The sequence below is a fragment of the Molothrus ater genome, chromosome 2 (assembly GCF_012460135.2).
Source record: "Molothrus ater isolate BHLD 08-10-18 breed brown headed cowbird chromosome 2, BPBGC_Mater_1.1, whole genome shotgun sequence".
Classification (NCBI taxonomy): Eukaryota; Metazoa; Chordata; class Aves; order Passeriformes; family Icteridae; genus Molothrus; species Molothrus ater.
The window spans coordinates 16,404,530-16,410,529 of record NC_050479.2 but is presented as its reverse complement, the minus strand read 5'-3'; the positions used below and the strand labels follow the sequence as shown (position 1 = coordinate 16,410,529).

At 45.8% G+C, this 6,000-nt stretch overlaps 1 protein-coding gene across 3 annotated transcripts in view; it reads left to right on the top strand.

Annotated features, from left to right (window-relative positions):
- Window positions 1-844: 844 nt before the first annotated feature.
- The window catches only part of CDKL5 (cyclin dependent kinase like 5), a 131,612-nt gene continuing 126,456 nt past the window's right edge, over window positions 845-6,000 (top strand). For 2 of the 3 annotated variants that reach the window (XM_054514038.1, XM_036387464.2), the window contains exon 1: window positions 1,811-1,827. The gene's annotated coding sequence lies outside the window, so the exon portion shown is untranslated. Of the gene's footprint in view, window positions 929-1,810; window positions 1,828-6,000 lie in introns of those variants that run through there. The other variant, XM_036387454.2, reaches the window with a different exon arrangement.

The window sequence follows — 6,000 nt, the reverse complement described above, 5'->3', positions numbered from 1 at the left end:
GATGCATCTGATATTCGATGTCGGCTGGAAAGTGGCTTTTACTTTAAAACTGTTATTATGTGTGAGTAAAGCTAAAAGGTGAAAGCCTTACAGGCGCCAGCCACAGATTCTGAAAGGCCAGATGAGAGTTTCGTAAAAAAAGATGGAGAAACGCTTAAGGGCTGGAGGCATTTTCACCGGAGATACTGAATTTTAACATCCCTTTCTCTCCAGCCGCTCTCCTTCTCTCCACCCCTCCAGCACAAGCAGCAGCAGCTCCTACGGCGCTTCTCCCACCTCCCCGCCCCGCAGCCGGTGACAAACGGCTCTGCGCGCCGGAGGCGGGGACCAGCTTACATGCCAAAAAAAGAAATTAAAAAAATAAAAAGAGGAAGCCCATCCGTTCCGCGGAATCCCCCGCACGAAAAGCCCCCTGCCCCCTCCGTTAGCGAGGGACACATCCCCCACAGCCGTGCCGTGCCGTGCCGTGCCGGGCCGTGCCGGGCCCTGCTGCTGGGGGCTGGCCCCCGCCCCTCCCCCTGCGGAGGTGTCCCCACGTCCCCCATGACCGGGCCTGTCCCCGGGACCGCCCGACGCGACCCACGGGACCGGGACCGGGACCGGGACCGGGACCGGGATCGGGACCGGGACCACGCCGCGCCCCGCGCCCGCTGCGCGGCAGCTGCCGGGGCGGTGCCGGGGGGCGGTGCCGGGGGCGGGGAGGGGGACCCATGACTAGCTGCTATTGGTCGAGGCGGGAGAAGGCGTGGCCTGGGACACCTCCATCCTCTGCTATTGGTGGGCGGAGACGTCAGTGCGGGTTGGGGGCGGGCCCTGCGGCCAGCGGGGTGGGCTGAGCGCGGCGGGCGGGGGAGCGCAGCGAGGGGGCGGCGGCGGGCAGGGAAGCGCCAGCGGGTGCACCGAGAGCAGCGGCGGCGCCGGAGCGCAGGTAGGGGAGCCGCGCTGGGGGTTCGCCCCATGCCCCCCGCCGCCCTCACCTGTCGCCGCCCGGCTGTCGGGCTCCTGCCGCTGCTGCGGTGAGGCAACCCCGCGCCTCACCCCCTTCCCTCGGCTCCCTGTCCGTCCCCTCTCCTCCTCGGCCAGCCGCGACTCCCCAGCCGCCGCTGGCGGCCGCCTGCCGCCCTCCTCCCATCCCGCTGGGGCCGGTCAGTGTCTGCTCCCGGCTCCGCTCCCAGCCCAGGTGCGCCCGAGGCGCCGGGAAGGGCCTGGGGGCGAGGCTGCGGAGCCCGGCGGGGTCGGCGGGTCGCGGGGTCCGCGGCCGCCCCTCTCGGGAGGGGGCAGAGCCGGCGGGCGCGGCCCTCGCTCGGTCCCGCCGGTGGTGCCGCGGGGTGCGGGGAGCGCCGCCCGTGGGATTCCGCCCGCGGGATTCCGCCCGTGTGCCTTGCCTTGGTGAGCTCTCCCCGCTTCCTCCCCGATACCCTCTTCCGTCGCACTGGAAGCGCTTAGAGCTTTTTCTAAAAAAGATGCTCCTTAGGTTATTATGATTTGGCGGAGGCACTGTTTCGCTGTTGGGTGGATTTGGGTTTTTTTTTTTTTTGTGTGCGGTTTTGGGTTTTTGGGTTTTTTTTTTTTGTTTTGTTTTATTTTATTTTTTTAATCAGTCACCCTGTTGCTGGGCTTATGCATTGTCGGTGCCAGTTGTGAGGAAACGTACCAGTTGTTCCGAGGTAGGCAGGTGGTGATGGAGAGCATCAGAGGGGACAACACCCAGGAGAGAGAGAAGGCTGCTCCTCACCTCTTGCCGCTAGGAAGATGAGGGATGCCGGGATTCCCGTCGCTGGGCTGTTCCTTGCTTCTGCTCTCAGCTTTCGTCTTTTATATTGGCGGGTGAGCAGGGAAACCTCCGTTGCTGTCCTTGGAGCATACGGAAGGCGAAAGGATTTTTTTCAAGCAGGGTTTTGTGTGTCTGCAGCAATGCCTTTTCTAGGGCTGGAGGAGCAAGAAGCTGAGCTCCTATTCGGTTCTCTCTATGAATGTGAGGGCTCTGCACGCTGTTGCTGATGCTGAACTACTCCAGCCTTGCTCGCAGAGATCCTCCTGCCGTCTGCATCGTGCAGAGCCGAGCATGGCTGCGGCAGGTAGCTGTGAGAGGCAGCAACAGCCTGCCACTGCCATGCTGAAGTTAGTAATGATTGTGCATATTCCTGGTGCTGTGCCTCGGGCGAGGGAAGCTATTACCTGGCTTGTACTCAGTAGGCTTGTCAGGATGGTAATACATTAGTCACGGTCACATCTGGAAGAATCATATATTACTAATAGGTGTTTATCGAGTAAAGCTTTGCAAGGTCTCAAACAGGCTGTAAGAGAATGTATGACAGAGGAGGGCAGGGAAAATCCATTGGCACACTGGTAAACGCAGATCATAAGTGCCTCTGCGGTACTGCATGAGGGAAGTTTAAAATTGTCCTTAGTTTCTTTTGTTTTCCTCATGCCTCTATGCTGTTTTTCAGAGAATTGTTAAGCACCGCCAGCTTCCAGTGTAAAGAAAGATCAAGTTGTATGTGGCCAGCTGATCCTGGCTCCTTGGTTAGTACAATCTACAAGTCCCACTTTATTTTACTATCTATGTGTACACTTAACTATTTAGTTCCCAGATGCGGTGTAAGTGTGTGAAAATTTAGCATTTCAGATTGTCTTTTGGGTTTGCCTAAAACAGTGTGATCATTAAGACTGTTCCTGTCTTAGCGTGTGTGCTTTTAACAGCAAAAAGATCTGCAGTTGGTGGAAAAAAAAGCAAGCTTTTTATAAAATATATGTGTGTGTAGTAGAAGCACGAAGTGCCATTTTTAATAGGTGGATTGAATAAGAAAAGTATTGGCCTTTTCTATTGTGCAGACTTAAATACTACCTCTAGTTGTGTGGGTGTTGAGAATTTCTCTCATTTTGCTCATCTGGCAATAGGAAAGAAAATCTCCCCCTTTGTACTTCTGGCAAGATGCTCTTCAAGGAGAGATCTCTTGCCTCAAGAAGCCTCTACATTAAATAACTCTCAGGAATATGGGCTTGTTTCCCAGTGGTTACCTAAAACGGTAGTATTTAGATAATAACATCAGAATTGTGCGAAAATCTTGGTTGCCTTGATTTAGCTCCTTAGATTTTTCTAGCATGCAGAAGAACTGGATGGCACATTATAACTGGTGAAAGACCATATTTTATAGGAGCAGGGAAAAATCTATAGCTGTAGAAATCAAACCTTGCAAGGAGCAAATGCTATACTATGTTTTAAATATTTTAAAATTAACTCCAGTGCGTGTTGGACTTGCCATTACCTGCTGTTGAAAGAAATTATCTTTAAAAATACACATGTAAAAAATATTTGCATTATGCTAATTTTTTAACTTTAACTTAATGTGGATATTTTAGTGAATCTGATATATAATCCATGGTTAGTTTATGTTAAAGTTTTTTTTTAACATTTTAGATTGGAATTTTATGGAAACTGAAACTTGATATTGTTTTGATTCCTTTTGTCTAACTTTAAAATGAGAGTTACAATAAACCTGTTAATGTAGCTGATGTGCCCTGGCTTAGTTTTCAAAACTTGGTGTTGAAACAAAAAAATTGCAGATCCTTTTTAATGTTCTTGTAGATCCTATCAGTTTATTTTAATAATAATGGGGGAATAAATAGACTTGGAGATTTGAGTACTGAAATGCATACTCTAGGTGTATGTTCCTAACAAAACCCTTGAGATTATACATTTCATAAACCTTCTTTACCAGTGAAGCAGCTACAGGGAAGTGTAAAAAACTGCATGATCAGTACAAAGACAGCCTCTTTATAAGATAGAGGTTTGGGTTAGTTTGGTGGAAGCTGTTATTGGAGCACTGATCTAATTAACATCATGTTCCAGTATTTTAAATGTGGCTACAAAGAAGATGAAGACTCCCTTTTGTCAGGAGTCCTATGGAAAAGATGAGAGGTGATGGGTACCAGTTATTCCTGGGGATATTCCAATGGGACATGAGAGGAATGTTTTTCACAACAGGAGCAATCAGCTGAAGGAATAACCAATCTTCCCAGCAAACTGTTGGTTTCCCCAACACTGGACCCATGCACGACCCAGCTGGAGAGGGTCCTGGGCCATCTTGTCTAGATTGCAGTTTTTCCAGGAAAGGCTGGGCCAAATGATCCTTGGGGTCCCTTCCAACCTGGTATTCTGGGAACTGTAGTCCCAGGCTGGCCTTACACTAGCAGTGGCTCTTTCTGTTGTTGTGTGGAGCAAGACCATGAGTGAGAGAAGAGCTAAGACTGGAAGTACAAGGTAGAATAACGGAATAATTTCTGTAAGCAGAAGACACCCTCTCTGTATATATTGAAAAGTCAGTTCAGTGCTGCTATAAAAATAACTATTTGTAATACTGACTATATATGGAAGCTCTTGAGAACTGCTCACATGTAAGCAAGCACTGGCTTTCACTCTCTCTCAAACATATAACAGCAATAGGAATCTGGACAGAAAGGACCTAACCAAGAGTTTTTCCTAGGTACTATTTAACTTCTGACTAGGATATGAGTTCTTATTTATGAAATCCTTTTTTGGTTATATGCTTATTGTGTGTGAAGCATGAACATGGGTCATGAAACAGTAATGAGAGAGCTACTCTGGAAATGTGTTGACATGGAGGATAAATGTGTCATTGTGAACTGCATGCTCATCATGTGAAGAGAACAAGAATGCCTTATATTTGTCATAATTTCTATTTGAGAATTTTAAAGAATTTTAGTATTACCCATGAGCTAAATCTATAAACTCTGGAGTATTATCCTGATTTTTACTTCGGAACATTCTGATGTTATTTCTAACATGAGAATGATGAATGTTTGTAATCTAATGAATAATAGACTTCATTTCCTGTCCAAATTCTGTGTTTTAGCTCTGATACTTTAGATTAAGATTTGTTTGTAAATGGTTATAACAGCTTTCTTTCTGCATCACGAGCAGTAAGCATTAATTTTATAATATAAATTAAACATTAAAATAGTGCATAAATGGAGGAAATCAGCATTACAACATCAGCCCTATTGCTGAGTCTGTGCAGTTTCATAATGTTAAATGTGGATTAAGGAAAAATGTTACAGTTCTGAATGTTCACAAGACCAATATATTCAGCTTTTAACTATTTTCTAAATTTAGAACATGGTAATATATTTCTTTGTCACTGTTAATGAAGACATTTTAGCATGGCAGAAATAGTTGTGTTAAATATCTTGACTAAGTCACAAAGAAGGAACAAAATAAATATAAAAGGTGCTGCATGTCTTAAACTGTGTTGCTATAGAAATATTGCATTTTTTTTCCTCTCTTCTTTGAAGCAACTGTGAGAATTTCATTGTAAATAGGTTAGCTTTAGAGAACTTCCATGCCTGTTTCCTTTAGGCAAAGTAACTTTCAGAAATGAATGTATGGGCTCTCAAGTTGTGTTCCTCTTCTCAGTCATATGAAGTTTGAGATGTAAGTTACGTTTAGCTGATGTGGAGTAAAAATATTCTATTGCTGTGTTTTAAAATGAGGAGAGTGCATGTGGAATAGCTATAGTTATTGTATGATGACTTTCTGTGATACTGAACTGTTAGATCCCCAGAAGCTTTTAATTCTAGCTTTAGTGTAATTAGATTTATTTTTCTAACATCACTTCAGCAGCGATGTTTGTGTGTTCCAGCCTGGCTTCAAATTTGAATTCTTAATGCAGCCTTTTAGTGGTGGAATTGCCTACTAGTGTCTTGAAATTTAGTTATTTATTTATAATAATAAGACAATTTAACACTGACACTTATTTGGAGAAAAGAATATAATCTTATCGTGGTGATATAGTTGGCACTTACAAGAAATACTTGCCTGGCAATATTATTAAAAAAAAAATAAAAGGAGGGGAGAGAAAAACCCAAAGTGTGAATCAATTTTTAACTGAATCTTCAGCATGCCAGCCACATAGTTTTGGTAAATTGTATCACTCTCTCTGTTAATGTGTTCTTACAGATGACTGTAGTAGTACAGAT